This window comes from Pezoporus wallicus, unplaced genomic scaffold, assembly GCF_028554395.1.
Source record: "Pezoporus wallicus isolate ANWC-B61680 ecotype Strahan unplaced genomic scaffold, APGP_CSIRO_Pwel_v1 contig_7073, whole genome shotgun sequence".
NCBI classification, from domain to species: domain Eukaryota; kingdom Metazoa; phylum Chordata; class Aves; order Psittaciformes; family Psittacidae; genus Pezoporus; species Pezoporus wallicus.
Genome location: NW_026641326.1, coordinates 655,824 through 673,001, shown reverse-complemented (window position 1 = coordinate 673,001; position 17,178 = coordinate 655,824). Strand labels below are relative to the sequence as shown.

Sequence of the window (17,178 nt, the reverse complement as noted above, 5' to 3'; positions counted from 1 at the left end):
TATTTTCACTTTGTGCAAATGAATTGTCATATCCATGAATGCTTTGCATAAATAGCTTATCATTTCATTAAACTCTGATTTATAGCTATTACTCTGGAGTGTTTGTATTCTTCAGCCCTTCTGTTCAGTAGACACTAATCTGCTAGACAGTATGATTCGATCATTTATCAGATATGTTTTGCTCTTGGTTTACCGCAGCCAGCTTAACTGCATTCTCAATTTTATTTTGTTTGGCTGTTAATTTCAGTCTTTTTTGCCTTTTTCTTTGTTTTTTTTTTTTTTTTTTTTTTTTAATTATTTATTTATTATTTATATATATATATAAATTTTAGATGGGTGTTTTTGAGTGGCTTTATTCTTTGATTATAACAAGTGTCATTGTTATTTTTAGATGCTCAGGTATGGATGTCCTGCATCATCCAGTATGCAAAAGATACTCATTTTTCCGCACATGCTGTTGTGTGTTTAAACACTTTGTAAATATAGTAGTAGGACTTTTGTATACGATCTCTTTCACAGGTGATGGTGACCTGGAGTTCCGTGGAAGGAGAAAGGCTCAGGGCTTTGCTCCCTGGGAGTGAAGTGGAGTCAAAGGGGTGACTGGCTCTGAGGCAGATTGTTGCACACCCCAAGCACCCTCCAGCTTCCACACCCATGAACGGCAGTGACTGGGGTTGATTAGGACCTGATTCACACTCCTCTGTGGTTTACTGGAGTGGTTTCCTCAAACTGTTAATACCTTTAAAACCCACTTCTTACTTTTTTAATCCCTTTAATTCTACACAGTAGATATGTTGGAGAGTAGTCTGATGGTCAGATAAGGCTTTGACCTCTTGGCTTTACGGGGTCTACTAGTTTTCAGACAGCGAGTGTTCCTGCCCCGGGTGGACTGTCCTAATGGTGGTACTTAATGGTATGTACAGTGCTGTTTGTCTTGTCTTTCAGTGTATCTAGGCTTGCCCCAAAAATGCCTTGATAATGAGTGTTTTCATATTCTGAATACTGCTTAGGTGGGTATAAGGTTAACCCACCTGGCTGAATTTGGAGCTGCTAAAGCAGAGTTATGCATTTTGCAGAGTACTAAAAGCGAACCAAAAGAACCCTGAAGAGAAAAACCTATGATGCAGTTGATGTTTAGGCACATACAAGCTGGGCCTTAAAGTAGGTGTGATGTGGACCAGCATAAGGGGAAAGGGATCTTTTTTATATTGACATTGCTGTGGTTGCAATTACCCCTTGAGTCCATGAGAGCGAAGTCAAAACTGAGACACTTGCTTCACTTTCTCAATAGGTACAGGATGCTCTAGATGCACATTTGCCTTAGTGCACCTACTTTTCCTTTTGCACTAGAACTAAATTACAAGGAATTACCTTGACAAGCCATGGAAACTTTTTTCCCATGTTTTCAGTCAACTTGCATTTCTCTCCCTGAAACATTAGATGTTTGTGAGTTTTTTCATCATCATTGTAGCTTGACTGTCACATTGGTTCAAAATCAGAAACCGACCTTCAAGTAGTTGATATTTCTCTCTTTTGATCTTTGTTAATTATTTTAGATTTCTAACACTGTGTATGGAGCTGAAAAAGCCCCTGAAACAAAACCCAACCCAATGCTTCCTCTTCAGAAAAAAAGGAAAATAAACCTTCCTTTTTTGGACCTAGAAATGTCAGCATTGACACAGCGGAATGAAACTGCAGAAGAATTAAACCATGTAGCATTATGTGTAAGCACTGTCTTTTTCAATCCCTATTGGTACTCTTGAAATCTCTCTGAACTGGTCAGGCCATGCATTATGTTAGTTTTAATTAAAGATCAGCAATACTAAGCTCCCTTTGATTTTTCCCTAGAATGGTAGAAAACCACTGTGTGCTGTTCACCACCTCCTCCTGGGATACATGCACCTTTTCCTTGTAGACACAGAATTCATAGCTGAATTCACTAGCTATTAGGATGCAGATGAGTTAAATGAGAGGAAAGGCAAGCACCTGCTGCCTGTGCCTTCACACAGACATGAGAACATGCTGTAGGTGATAAAGGCGTCTTATAAAGAGCTTTAAAACCAGTGGTGTAGCCTTGCACACTGTTCCAAGCAGGAGGCATTTAAAAACTTGTCAGCAAATGATGTAAAGGAAAGTTAGAAGAAAAGGTTGTGTATTTTTTGAACGCTGGAAATGCAGGGAGTCTGCAAAAGGTTGATGTCTGTTGCCTTCATGCTACTTGGAGAAACAATAACAGCTAAATGGGTTATAATTCACTAGTCTGATGCAGCCCGTTAAGCACATGAGCAAAAGAAAGCTCCAAGTCTTTTCTCTTTAAATTGTAGATAGAACACATTAATATTCATTTTGTTTTGTGCCATCGTCTCATGTTTCAACCCTCCAGATAATTAAGACAATAGAAGATAAAATTTTGTGCTGTATAAAATTGCATTCAAGCCTTAACAAATAAGAGATTATTCCGTCCAGTAAACAAAACATAATCATCCTGGCACCCTTACGAAGGAGAGCCTAAAATAGAATCCCCACTCTTTATAGGTCATGTAAAATGTCATCATCTCTTTCATTATCTGTACTGTTTGGATGAAAAAGAACTGATTAATTTAAAAGAACCTTGGCTTATTTGCCAACAAGGTTATTTTCTCATTGATTGCTAGGAAGTCTAGTTCCTTTGGAAGAGGTTGCAAATTATGAGTAAATCAATTGTCAGCCTGTGTAGACACATCTGCTGCTTATGTGCTGGCCATGTAGGCTTGTATGTATGTACGTGGTATTTTTGTCCCAACTTTGCATGTACCTTGTTTGAATGAAGCTTATGGGTCTGGGCAGAGGTGGAAAGGCAGCAACAAGTATCATGAAGGTGCAAGTCTTCGAAACTTCTTTAAAAAACATAACTATCAAACAGGCTGTATCTTAAAGGAAAGACCAAATACAAATAAATGTAAAATTTAACCAATGGATTAATAGTTATACATATAATTTTAAAACTCGAAGTGTGCAAAACCACAGCCTGTCAAAGACAGTAGGTTTATCAGGCCAGACTGGCTGCACTCGCCCAGAAACAGAAGCAGAGTTTAGTTCTAGGAGCCCAAGGACCTCACCATGGGGCTTTTAGCAGGGGAGTGTGACTGGCACAAAGCTGCGGACAGCAGCTCAGCTCATCCCTGGAGGGGACTTTGGGTTCCCTGTGTGAATTGTTCGTCTGTGGCTCCTGCATGCCTATTGTGCATTATGCTTAAAACTGATGTTATAAAAGAAACTCCAGTTCCGCTGTCTTCCCAAGTTCCTCCTTTGTTAACCTACCATGATTCAGACTCTAAAAGCAGGATTGTTCAAGTGGGAACAGTGCATTATTCTGGATTGCTCCTTTGATAAATAGCCGTTCCTTTTCATGCTGTTTGTCTGACACATTCTCTTGCCAAGCTGGGAGGTGCTGACCCAAAGTCCTTTTAAGTCAGCAGAAAAAACTCCCAATGACTTAGTGGAGGTAGCTTCCCAAAAATCCCAAAGTAACATAGGAGCAGAAACTGCAGTGACATTCACTCAGCAGAAATACAAGGCCCATACTGTGCTTCCTTGCATCTCTTGCTAGATCATTTTAGAGCTCACCAAAGTGGTTTTCTCCTCCAGGAGCAGATGGAGCTCCAGTGTACCTGTGTTGCTTAAATAGTCTTTCAGCTTTGCAGGACTTCTAGAGCTTTGATTGTGCTCCTCCAAAAGTGAGAGAAGTGTAAACTGAATTTGAGGCTAAGCTGATAAGGGCTTTCCATTTCAGAATCGGTGTGAGATCTCCATCCAAATGCATTTGATTAAGCGGGGCTGGAAAATGTTTGTTAGCAAACCAACTGAGAAAGTATAAAGAGAGCTCTTCAAAGTAATAAGAATAAAAAGTTAAGGAGGAAGAATTAGTATTTAGACAGTACTGACTTTTTATTGTTTTCTGTGGCATCTCCTGTCTTTAGCTGGGTGATCAGAACACTTACCAAAATAATGTAAAAAATAAAGTGGCTGTTGGTTTTATTGGCAATGACACTAAAACTGGTCCTTGAGCATTGAGATTGCCTGCCAGAACTGCAAATCAGTGAGAACCATGTGAGTCTGGAGAGCTGACACTTACTGGACAAGAATGGGCATAAAGCATGGTGAGGTCTACTTGAATCCTGCAAAATGGGAAAAAGCCCATGAAGCCAAAGTCAGCAGCAAAGCCTGATTAAAAATGTCATCTCTGCTTTTCCTGTTAACCTTTCTGCAAAGCCCTTCACTGTGGATATATGTGAAAGCCACCAGGACTGCTGCTGGAAACAGTAATGTAGCAGGAATGCAACTAGTGGGTTTTTTTCCAGTTTGAATTTTGGGAAAGTGTTGTGTTGACCATTTCTGGTCTTATGTATCCTAGTTAATTGTATTTAGTTGTGAGATGCCTGTAGCTAAGTAGATGTGCTCACACAGGGGAGGCCTTCCTTGCAAAAAAACCCTATACTTCCTTTTTTACCAAATCAGGATATATGAAACTTCATTCCAGAGGTGCCAATTTTTGGTGTTTTCAGAACTGAACTGGTGCTTTGGCTCCCTTTTTGTTTGCCATGTAAAGATCTAACTGCAGCCTTCCATAAACCCCACTTTGAGATTAGTGTGTTAATTCTTATTCCAGCAGTATGATTATTCTAAGGATTATAAGAAGGGGACAGATATGAAACATGTGAGCAGAAAGCTTGACTGGGCTGAGCTTGGAAACTAATGAGCCAGCGGTCAGGACCATGGTAGCCTGGTAAGCTAAGGCATGATCTGAAAAGGCACCCTTAGAACTCTGTCTGATTTCTGCAGAAATGTCATGTTCCTGCAGAATGTCTTCACTTTGACAAATGCCATTTTGTGATCAAAAGCATTCCATGGAAAATGTCTAACCCACCATATGCTTGAGTTGAGCTTTTCTCTTTTCTATTCCAGTATTCTATTTTTCACCAGAAGAGACCATGTCCTTTTAATTCAGTTGCAGAGCTGTTCTGCTTTAAATCTAAAGGACCCATTTGTGTGCTGTTTCTTTGTAATTACAAATTCTTATCCCCCCAAAATATGTTTTCCATTAAAAATTTCTGTCCCGCACTAAGAAGTCTAAATCTTGTAGCTGTTGTCTCTGGAAATATATATTTTGCTATATGCCCCATATAAACATTTATTTCCTGCTTGAGAATATATGGATTTTGCCATCTGTAATATTCATATTTGTTTCCTGGGGGGAAAAGTTAGGGTGACAGAAACATGATACAGGCCCTCCTGAAGACATTAAGAAAACAAGACCTTGTAGCCAAGGCAAAGATGTTTGTTACAGAGTCTAGTAAGCTTTTGCATGTGCTTTTTTCTTTTATTGCCAAACTTGCTTTCTATGAGGTATTAGATTTATGTTGGAGACCAAAGGCATTCAAATTTATGTGGTTTTTGGTGTTGATGTGAGTTTTTTGACATTCTAGCTGCTGTCCTTGACCAGCCTTTAATGTGGCTACAGAAGCAAAGGGTTGCTCTATGTGGAAGAGACAGACTGAACAATCGGAGCGTTTTTGTTTTATGCGACTGTGTGTATGTGTCTGTATGTGGAATAGTTAACAGCAACATTGCCCTCGTTCACTTTTCTTTAGCTGTCAATTTGAGTTTTCCTAATAAGATATGGTGTAGTGCTTTATTAGAGCTCATAACAAACTGGCCTGCCATAGTTCTTGCTTGCTCCAGCCAACTCATTTATTCTGTCAGTGCTTTAAAATCTTATTTTAGAATTGAATATTTCCATTTCCTGCACAAAAGGGAGGCCCACAATGCTGTGTACTGAACTGATTTTACAGCAGAATCAGCATGTTAACACTTTCCTTTTACCAGTGAGGCTTTCTGAACTTGTGTAAATTCTTGGTCAGCTGAGCAATTGAAAAGATTTAGCTTGTTGCACCATTTTGCTTTGAACTCTTTTAAACTGCTGTTGGATCTCCTATTCTTCCAGATCCTTTACCTGCCTGTTCAACACTGTCTTTCTAAATTAGATTTCCAAGGAATAGCTCAGGACATTATGGAACTAGATGGAATCAATTTCTCTTTAAACTCAAACATGTTTTTTTTCAAGAAAAACATTCAGTCTTGATGTAACATTTTCCAGGGATGGAGAATATCTTCCAACCATCAGCAAACACTTCCAATGGCAGACTAAAAATAAACCAGAAATATTTGCAGCTAGAATAATTAACCAGAGCTCATCCATTTCCTTAGATCTACTCTTCCCTTTGTCAACAACATGAAATTAAAAAAAGCTGCAGTCATTTTTCCCTATAAGCCAGGTTGGTTTTTTAACCAATGTGACCTTCTTACTCCAGTTCTGTGGCTTCTTGTGCCTCTTGCGAAGTGTGCTTCAACAGCTCCCAACTGTTAAGACACGTTTTTCTGTTTAGATGTTTTTACCCCAACAGATTTAGCTCATAATTATTTTCAGCTTTGAGAGACTGACTTTCTAAATCATAAAGCCTGCGTGACTCCTTTATGTACTGTATGTTAGTGGTTTGGTGTCTCTTCCATATATCCACAAATGTGTAACTATATATTAAAACAAAAAAGGGGTCCATCTCAAGTTAAGCTTAGTTGTGCACTCTTAGAAAATAATGTAGTAGGAACAGAACCTTTACTTGATATGGCAGGACCACAGCAAATCTTGTTTCTGGTTCCGTTTCTTGGCAAATCTTGTCTCTTAAGATATTGCTGGAGCAGGCTGGAAAATGAACCTGTAGCCCTGTGTAAATGAATATATTGGGAGGCATGGGGAATGTAACTTTCTTCTGTGATTAAACACTGGTGCACCTGGGTGTGCATCATCGAGCCATACCAGAGGATGGACTGACAGTTGGCACTTGCTTTGGACAGGGCTTCAAACGGACACATTGTGGTTTTTAGCCAGCATTTTCTATCTGATAGAGAAAATAGAGGAAATATCTATTTGTGAGTTAAAAATAAAGAAAATAGCATCAAAACTCTTAATGTTCTGACAATGGCTGCATTTAGCGTGTGTTTACGGCCTGACCATCCCAGGTTCTTAGCATTAGATTTTATACATTCACTGCCTCCAGAAATCAGGCTGTTAATACTGACACACACAGGAGCCTTCGAGGGCACAGCAAAAAACTGTGGCACTGTGATTAGTATTCAGAGGTGACCTGGCTGGACAATGGAAGCTTGTCCCTCCAGCAATCAAGGAAGAACGTGAAAAGCTTGATTGCTGAAGGAGTTTGAGGTCAGATTTAAAATAAAACACTAAGAAAACACTACTCATGCTTAAAGTACAAAGAAGAACAAGCAAAAAAATCAAAGAATAGGAATAGCTACTCAGAATTCCTCAGTGCTGGCATAGATGTCACTTTTTTTTCCATTTTTCTGGAAGAATCCAATGCTGTATTTAGGTAATGAGTTTCAGACTTTGCAAATATTTTCCTAGTGCCATTCTAGAAAATGAGTTTGTTGGCATATTGTTACGTGGGGCTTGTTCTGCTAAAGCATTGTAGTGCCGTCTGTTTCTCAAGCTGATTTGGCTTTTACAGCTCAAATATTATATCTTACTTTTAGAACATATGGTAACTCCTTTCAGGAGACATACAGAGAGATGCATCTAATTTCCAGAAATGGATTGTTGCCTTTGCATAAAAGACTGCAAGTGCTTTCCATCTTGATTTTCCTGTTCTTGCTATTCTGTCTAGACCTCTTTCTCCACCCCACTTCACCTTCTGCTGCCTACCATAAGCCTTCCCTGCATCCCAGAAAAGGAAAAGCTTGCTGGCAGCTTTCAGAGCGAAGAAACAATGCTCCCTTATCCAGGTTGCTTCAAGCAACACAGTTTTACTGAGTAGGTGTTGGTAACAAATGCTGTTATGTGGTTCCGACACAGGCTGTGCTTTCCTGATGGAGTATTATGGGAAGATTGGGTTGCTCACATAGCCTGGCCTGTGTTCATTGAGGGAAAGGCTTAGTGTAGATGGAGTGTGAGCCACTCAGCCTGAATCTGTCAGAGAGGCTCACGGCAAGAGGCTGCATCCCATGCTGCTCTCCTACAATGATTTCATTCTCCATTCACTCTGGTTGCGTAGGAGGTTTTTTCTTTTCTGTCTTTCTTTTTATTAATAAAAAGCCTACATGGCAGCATCAACGATTCTTGCCAGTAGTGACCGCTTAATACTCCTCTTTGCTCTTCCTTACTGGAGCACTCAGTATGAAAGCCCCAATACAGCAGTGTCTTTGTGTGAAAGACAAAATGCCTTCTTGGAGGAATGTCTCTGCTTCCCTTAGTTCACCTCTGGGTCTGGCTTTCTGTAAAGTTTTTCAGAGCTAAGGCTTTGCTCTTGGCACTTGATTTAAGGTCACTGCCAAGAGGAAGCATTTATGGACATGGCTTTAATGTTACAGCTTGATTGTCAGCCAGTTAACCTAAGCCTCTGGTTCAGCACTGGTACGGCCACAGAACTGTCTTAAGTATTTAGCATGATGCTAATCCAGAATTCATTGAAGACGGGTCTAGAGGATGTTTCATTACTCTGTTCTTTGCGCAAGAACCTCCCCTATCTCCCATTCAACCTTATGGTGTGTGTGATTAGTAATCAGTGTTAATGGTTTATCTTGGAGATTTGTCATTTTAGTAGGAATATATTCTGTATTTGTCATGCCAGCAGGTCCCTTCTCTCACCTTGGCTCACTTTGTTCTCTGCTGCCATTGTCAGAGACCATCTGAGATCTGGGCTCTCTCCTTGTTGTATGTCTGTGGATTTTTCAAAGTATTTTTGTCTTCACATTTGTTAGATTTTTCCCTCCTGGACCTCTCTGGAGCAGGTACAGTTGCCACTTTCTCTGGAGAAGTGGCATCCTTTCTTCAGTGTCATGGTGCTACAGGCTCCATATGGACACAAAAGACATTGCATGTTTGAAGAGAGGAGCAGAAAATGTCCTCATATTCTTCTTTATGCCTTTACTATAAGGTAGGACCCCACTGCATGGAAAACTTGTAGCCTGCAGCAAAGATCAACAGAATGTTTTTTTTCCTTCATGTGGACACAGCTTTAGCAGCATGCATTCATGTCACCCACCAGCACTGTAGATGCTTGACCTGCTCAAAGAAGGAATCCAGGGCTGTAGATATATTTAAACTATGCTCTTGGAAAAAATAAACTCAAACCTCAGTATTTTGAGGAAGAAAATAATAAAATAGGTTTTTCTTGACATAGAAAGATCTGATTTCTGCCATCATTCATGCAGTAGCTTTCGAATGACTGAACTATGCCTATCAAGGCTCTCCTTTAAATCTCCACAGAAAGAGAGTTTGAGTTGGCACATGCTTTAATATTGTAGTGGTTTAAAGTTTCAAGATATATTTGTTTAATATGATGCTGTGAGACTCTTCCTTTTTTTTCCTTGTTCTTTGAAAGCTGTTGAGTTGTCAATGTTAGACAGACCTATAGGACATCCTGCTATCAAGCTTCATCTAGGATATGGCAATAATCGTTTATCTATCCAGCAGGCATCATCCATGCCAGACCATGTTTCCCTTCTTGGGATGCTGTCATGGCTGCATGACCTCTCTCTTTTCAGGCTAATGGTTATCCTGGGCTGCAGAAATGTCAGAAAATGAGGGAAGATATTTTCTGTAGGAGCTTTGAGAAATTCAAGGCTGAAGCTCAAGGGCACCAGAAGCTTGAAGAGGCCAAAGGGAGAGAAATGCTGGGCTTTCAGCTGCACGTGCTGGCATTGCTGGTCTGAATTTAGCTGTGGGCAACAGAAGCTTATTTGTTACAAGCACTCAACATTTTCAGGCCTGGTGTATAAATGATAATATTTCTGCTCTTCAGCCTCCACGCTTGAGCTCTGTGGGTTTTTGGAACTTTTCAGCCAAAACACTATTTGTTTAAATTTGCAGTAGAAATATGAATCACTATTAAAGCACAGAATATAAGGTGGGATGCCTTGCAAATACAGTAGATTAGGTTAGGTACTCGCAGAATAGTTTCACTGGTGATTTATGACCTGTTAAGTGTATTTCTGTAGGAGCAAATGCTGAATTACCACTTCAGTGCTGGTTCATTCACCCATGCAAATTGAGAGGGATACCAAAAGGTAGTGTGCCAAGAAAACTCTTTCCCGCTCATGATTCTGAGCGCAACCTGAAAGGTTTGAGTGAATACATCTCCTTCAGATTCATGGCTTCCACCTAAAATAATATTTGAAGAAGTCCTGTTAGTAATAAAGTAACAAGTGTTAATTCATTCTCCTGACAGGAATTACTAGCAGCCCTGAAGTGCTCGCTGCTGACTCAGCAGCTAGGGCTGGTGCTGGAATCTTCACCATGCTCCATCAAAGTTGAGTTTTATTGCTGTGTAGGTGGTTTTATCCTGTAACTTTGTGCAATTCTTTATAGCATAACCCTCCAGCTTAACATAATTTCCTTCTACTGGAAGGATTTTGCAAATGGATGTGGCTTTGTTGTTCTGAGTGGCTTTTAAAGCATAAAATTCAGCAAGTACTTTATGTTTGACTTCAGGAAGGTAGGGAAGGATGGGCGGTCATTTTGCTTTGCTTGTGGTATGGATTTGTTAAAATAACAGAAACATACAGGCTGTGATTTGAACAGTTCATCTTACTGGAGTCTGGCTATGGCAGGCTGGTATAAATTAAAATAATATACTGATTGGGACTGGATGTGGTATTTACAACAGAGATCCAGTTTGTAGCCTCAGACCAGTAGTTTTCGTCAACAGAGACTGTCCAAATTAGTATGGAAACAATCATTAACAATACAGTTGAGGCTATTGAAGCATTTATGGGGACCATCCAAACATCTGAACTTTATGGGGCTGGTTTGTATCCAGCAATAAAAGTTCATTGTTTCTTTTTGTTTGTTTGTTTTTTGATAGAGGGAAAATAAGAGAAGAAAATAGAATTGGAGTCAAATCAGGTGTCTGCTGAGCCATGTTAATTGTTAAGATGAACTCCAATGGCAATGTTTAAATATCTTTTTAGTACACTGAGCCATAAAAAGATTCTAAGTTTACTTGTGTTAGGAAAATGTGGAAGCAATTAATTTACTGACATGTTACGGGTTTACAAGGAGCCTTCATTTCATGGGTGGCTGGAAGATAGAGCATGCCTAGATTATATTGCATTTAAGAAGCCACCTGAATTCTCAAGGCTTTTAAACTGGATGTTTTTGCTTTGTGATCTTATTTGAACTCTGGCCAACAATGATGAATGTTTTCTGTCTTACTCCATATTCTTGTCTCTTTGACCTCACAAGAGACCTGAAATAACAAACATAGGTACTGGACTTTATTTACTTATTTACCTAGTAGTTAAAACAAGAAAGCAAACAAAACCATGATCTATTTCACCTCTTCTTCCCAGCACCCTCTTGACAAATGGCTGTTGGAACAGCGTTAAACTGTGACCTTAAAGCCACAAGCGTAATGAAACTGTGATCTGGCAGATGTGACAGACTCATCTTACATAAATCACTCTCTTTTGTCACTGCTGGCATATGGCCAATGAATCTTCTAATTATTGAATGGCTTTTATAGCCCCATTATTTATAATCACTTTTGGACAGCAGCTGGAAGACAAGGATGGGACAGAATGAAATGATATAGCACAAACTATTAGCATTTGTCTAACAACTGCTGGGATGAAGAATATTTGATGAAGATGTGGTTACCAGCGCAGTCTTGTTAAATGATAAATATCCACTCAGCCTTCATTTTGTCTTCTAAGATGGGCTGCTGCTTACTGGACCTTGCCATGAAAATTATGATGTTAATTGATCCAGAAATAGAATACAATCTCTGCAGACATTAATAAAATGTATAGTGAGTGTCAGGGCCACTTTTATGTGAGGACTTGAGGAAAATCCATTGCAAGCATTTGTAAGGCATAGTGGTGATGCCCTGGCACTACTGTTGTGCCAAGTGCTGCACGGAAAGGTTTGAATAAGTGGCTTCTGATTCTCAGGAGCCCTGTCTACACCCCACTTTTTAGTGGGAATTATACAACAGATAGAGAAGTTGTCTTTAGTTACTTTATTAATATTTTCACTTTTATTAAAAAAATATATACGTTGAGGTTTTTTGTTTTTTGCTCTTTTTTTGTGTTGTTTGTTTTTTCTATAAGGGAGATGATGGTTTTATAACCAGCTTAATTTAATACACTATGTAATTAAGGGGAGCTGTTTTGGCTCTCATTGTAGCTGAGTTTGCACTGGGTCCTTTCTGCTGGATAGAGCAGCAGCCTTTCTAGGAGTGTGAAGTCATCCAGGCTGGGAGGCCAGTCAACTGAGACTGCAGATCTACAAGGTGCTTTAGAAAATGTGAGCTTCAGGTTCTCTGCTCATGCCTCTAAGTGAGGCAGTGGGTTTTTTGGGTGGGGGAGGAGGGTGTTTGGTTTGTTTTTTTTTTGTTGGTAGTTTTTTGGTGTTTGCTTTTTTTGCTTAGCTGTGGTTCTGCCTTTTGTAGCACAGAAATAAACCCCTGCCAACCGTGACAACTTATTAGTGTCTGTTAAATACCTTCAGATAGAGATCTTCAGATGAAAGACAGTGTGTTATAATCAGGGGTTTATACTGCAAATCCAGCATGTGCAATCTTTGTGTCTTTAAAAAAATGAATCCTTCCCTCTCCATGTAGATATCAAGGCTGCGAGAGAGGGTCTTAATCCAGATGACTCTATTGCACTTTTATCCCTTTAGCGAGGCCTTTAACCTTTCATTGCTTCATGGCCCTGTTGTTTTGAAATGGTATTTGTCTGCCTGCAGTGAACCCGTCTGCTAAAGATGCCTTTAAACTGAGATCCCAATAAGAGAAAAGGGGAATTCTGTGGCAATTCAGGAATGGAAAACAGATTTTTCCAGTTCAGATGCTATCGGTCACTGTCAGTATAGCAGTTCTTTCCAAAGAAGGGTAAGCCAAAAATATATGCTAGTATAAACCTGCTTATTAGGAGTGTAATATAGGTCAGATACCACTTTGTCCCAGGCCTGACTGTGACTTGTCTTTGCACAAGCATCTGTGGGCTCTGCCAGCGTACTGCTATTTATTAGGATTATCTATGACCATCTCAAGACATAAATGGGATAAACTAGCTGCAGTAATTAATATAAACATAAACTCTAAAATGCTCATTTCTGATTGCATAAAACATGAGTTCAAAATCCATCTTCAGAATGTACATATTGCACAGTTCTGGCACAGACTACCTACCAGCTGGCAGGAAGGTCCTGTCAGCCCTGCAATGTTCGCACTCAGCTTTCTCTTGAAAAAAATCAGATTTTGCTTGGTCATTTATGCAGTTTGCTTTCCTTATTGAAAACCCCTATGTCAATAAGGCCAAAAGGCTTTCACCCCACCCAGGTGTGCACTGCTGCTTGCTGGTGGTAGTGCTTTGGAAGGGATGGATGTTCTTATGCAGCAAAGACAGTGTTAGATGATCTGGTATGCAGCTTTCTTCCTTGCAGAAGCTGGAAATCACAGCAATAAGCATCAGAGCATAACTCAAAGCATAGTTTCTCTAGTGGCTTTAATGTTCTGGAGGACAAACGTGTGACAGAGGGTTGTGGGTTTGAAAGAAGTGCGGTTAGAAACAGTCAATATTTTTCATTAGTCACAAAAACATCTAGGCTACGTATTTATCAACACAAAACCAACAAGCACAGTTTATTGTTTCTCAGAAAACTGTATGTCAGTACCTTTTTTCCCCTAGGAGATGTTTTGCTTCTCCCTTTGGGTTTGTTTTTGCTACGAAAGTATTGTTGTGATGTAATGGTTTGAAAGATCATTAATGTGCTCTAAAATGCCGTATAATAATTAAGAATAATTGAGAATTCAGCCATTCAGTGAGTTGCCCTTTGTTTCATTCAAAGGTAAAGAAGGATTCAGATAATAGCATGGAAACCTCTCAGATTTGGAGTGGTACTGCATGGAGAGAAGCAGTGGAAAGTTGATTCTCTGACTCTGTATTCACATTTCATTCGTGGGGGAAAAAGGGAAGGAAACTGTTGCAACAAGAGAAAAACTTCTTTGAACATGTTTTACTTCTAAAACCTTTAAAATATGAATTTTGGTGAGTTTAGCAGGGAAGAATTTCTGTTTGCATTTTCTTATATCTGATTTTCTAGAGCTAAATTTATCAGCCTTATTTTTATTACAGAAATAAAAGTGATTTTTTTTTTTTTGTGTACAAATAAATGCATGTCCAACATATCAAAACCAGCAGGAAGGGAGAGCTGAGCACTGAGTCTTAAGAACTATATCTTCTCATTTAGAAACAGCTGTTCCTGGGTTGCGTCTTTTGTTCCTCCACTGTTATCAGTGTAGGATCTCCTTGCATGCTTTCAGCAGAGAAGAAAGGATCTCAGAAAGAGTAAATGTAAGATCTAATCTCCTTGAGAACAGAGGAGCATTTTGAAGGGTAGTAGCATACTTCTAGTTAAGGCAGCTCATCTCTAAGGAAACTGGAGCCAGGTATTTTCTTGAGCACGATTTATGCATGGAATTAGACTTTTCAAAGGGATGGCTTCTGTGTGGCCCTTCCACCCAACCTGATGGTTGTTGGTGTATGAACCGAAGCCATCAGAGGGTGAGACTTCTTTTCAGAGGGAGGGTGCACGAGGAAGGGACGCCTCTGAGGGTCTGAATTAATTTTACTGCTACAATTTGCACACAGGAGGTTGCTGAAATATCCCTGCCACATCCTTCAGATTCCCAGGAATTGCAAGTGCCTGTGTTTTGGGCTCCAAAAGAATTTGACAGAGCTTACAGACTTGTGTCTAGCACCGGAATCTATTAAATCATGTCAATACCAAGCACGTGTCCTCTCAATTCTGAGGAGATTTTTGGAAAAGTGGTAGATAATCAAATGGTAGAGAATCCAGCATGGTCCAGGCTGTATCCTTCTGGCAGCTTCCTACAGGGAGCTGGTCTCTGTGTTCAGCTCATTTTTGTCTTCTGTGCTCTGGAGTGGATTGCATCAGGTGAGCCTGCTTTTGCCTAAAGCTGAGATTATCAGGGCTGCAAGAAGCCTTCATTTTCATCAAGAATTTGCTGGAATTTAGCAACAAAAATGTGGCTTAACAAGCGCTTTTTGTTGTGTGGTTGGTTTCTTTTTTATTTTCCCCTCTATTCTTTTTTTATCTCCATTTAAAGTAAATGTAATAGAAATGAGCATCACTGTGAGCTCCCTGAGGGGACAATCATGTGAGTGTAAGTATTGCTATAGCCCCTATTTTTGTAACTGCCATCTTGACTAGTGCATCAGTGACTCAGCTGGGAAATCCCAGCTACTGCATAAACCAAATAACCAAACTTTCCAGTGGGGGCTGTAATAGACTGAGATGTTAGATGGAATGGGCACAGAGGGGAGCTAAAAGCAGGTATCATCAGTAAATTGCATATTTTGTGTGGTCAAACAAGCCTTAGCCCAGCAGAGCTTTCTCACCTCTAGACATTACGATGACATAAATCCATTGAATTACGAATCACGGTATTTCAGGAGAAAGCCGATGTTGTGTGATACATGCATCTCAGTGCATTAATTTTTTCACTCTAATAAGCTCTTGCATTAGGTCCGAACTATTTGTCGTCTTTGCTCTTTTTGCTGTGAGAAACCGCCTTGTCTTACTATCTCTTGTGCAAAGAAAAATACGGACTGTTTAGTTAAAAGATAAAGAGATGCCTTATTATTTCAGGAGATGCTCTTTTTTTGGTCCCCAGTCTTCCTTTGAAATATAAGGATGTGTTATAAAACCGAACATCTAAAGTTCAGAAGGTCAGCTCGGATACTGGAAAACTGTAACCCACAGGTCTACCAAGCCCTCGAGTGCTTCCTATGTGAAAAACCATTTTTATAGTGCAACAACCAGAGATCATTTGTTAGCAGATGAGTGGCTAATCTGCTCTTGGGGTGAGAGACGTTGCTGGGGTAAGTCAGGGAAGTGTGTAGAGCCAGTTTTATTTGCCTTAATTTCAGGTTTTAAGCCATTTCTGTAGTATGCATTTTTGTCCTTAAAAATCTTCCTTCTTTTAATAGCTGAGCTTACTGCCTGAGCTTTCTATTCATCAACAAGAAATTTAGTTTAAAACAAAAAAAAAAGAACATAAATACAAATCCCCTATTTATTTTCTGGAAGTTGATGTAGTATTTCAGATTCGGGGTTTTTGTGTTTAGTTTTGGCTTTTAATTAACATTTCAGTTAAAATGTTGCAGGACTGCATTAGGCAAGTAGGCTGTTCCTGCCCATGGTCATTTAATGGGCTGCACTCTCATTTGTCTGGAACCGCTTCTGCCTCCCAGACCCATGTCCAACTGCGCTCCGTTGGGGTATTATTATTCTTGATTTGCTCTGCAGTGATTCCTAGAGGCTCCAGTCAGGAATCTGCAACTGTGATGCTATATTCAGTGTCAACCAGTATTGAGATGATCTCTGCATTACATATTCACAGTCCAAAAAATCATAATGCAAATTATAACAGACCATAGAAACAGCTGCAGTGGTTCAGCCTGAAGTCCATGTAGCCCACCATTCTGACTACAGCTCTGGCCATAAATAAGATGCTTAGCAAAGGAAAGGAAAAGAGCAAAATATTTGATATTCCCTTACTTTTTTTTCCTATGGCTCCCAGCCACCAATCTGTTTTCACCTACACCCCTTTCTGCAGCCCCCAGTAGGTCCATCTCCAAGTGCTTTTCCAGTCTCCCATTAAAGCTCCTCAATAAGCTTCTTGGACCCTCAGTGCTCTTCAGCAAAGAGATCTGCCAAAGCCTGTGTGAACTACTGCTGATGTTGTGTGGGTTTCAGCCAAGCTCCCTTCAGCTTTCCATGGTGTCTCTTGGTCCTTGTGTTGGGAGAGCCAGTCCCCATCTGCTCTTTGGGTGTGTTGAGGACCAAAGTCCACAATAGGCTGCAGCATCCCAACCAGCTCTCTTAGTCTTTGTACAGCAACTGCTCCAGACTTTGATCATCCTGGGTGTGTTTCTCTGAAGCTTTTCCAGTGGTATTTTCCTTTTATTTTTTAGAGCATAATTGTTTCTGCCCCTGTTCTCTGTGTGTGCTTGCCTGGTTGTTTTTGCTCTTCAGTCAAATTAATGTTATTCCAGACTTGGAAATACTACATTTCTGGGAAAAGACTTCAGTGA

The 17,178-nt window shown here is 39.9% G+C and overlaps 1 protein-coding gene across 26 annotated transcripts in view; it reads left to right on the top strand.

The window, feature by feature from the left end:
- The window catches only part of MAGI1 (membrane associated guanylate kinase, WW and PDZ domain containing 1), a 339,384-nt gene that overhangs the window by 153,119 nt on the left and 169,087 nt on the right, over positions 1–17,178 (top strand). The gene's annotated exons all lie outside the window — the stretch shown is intronic.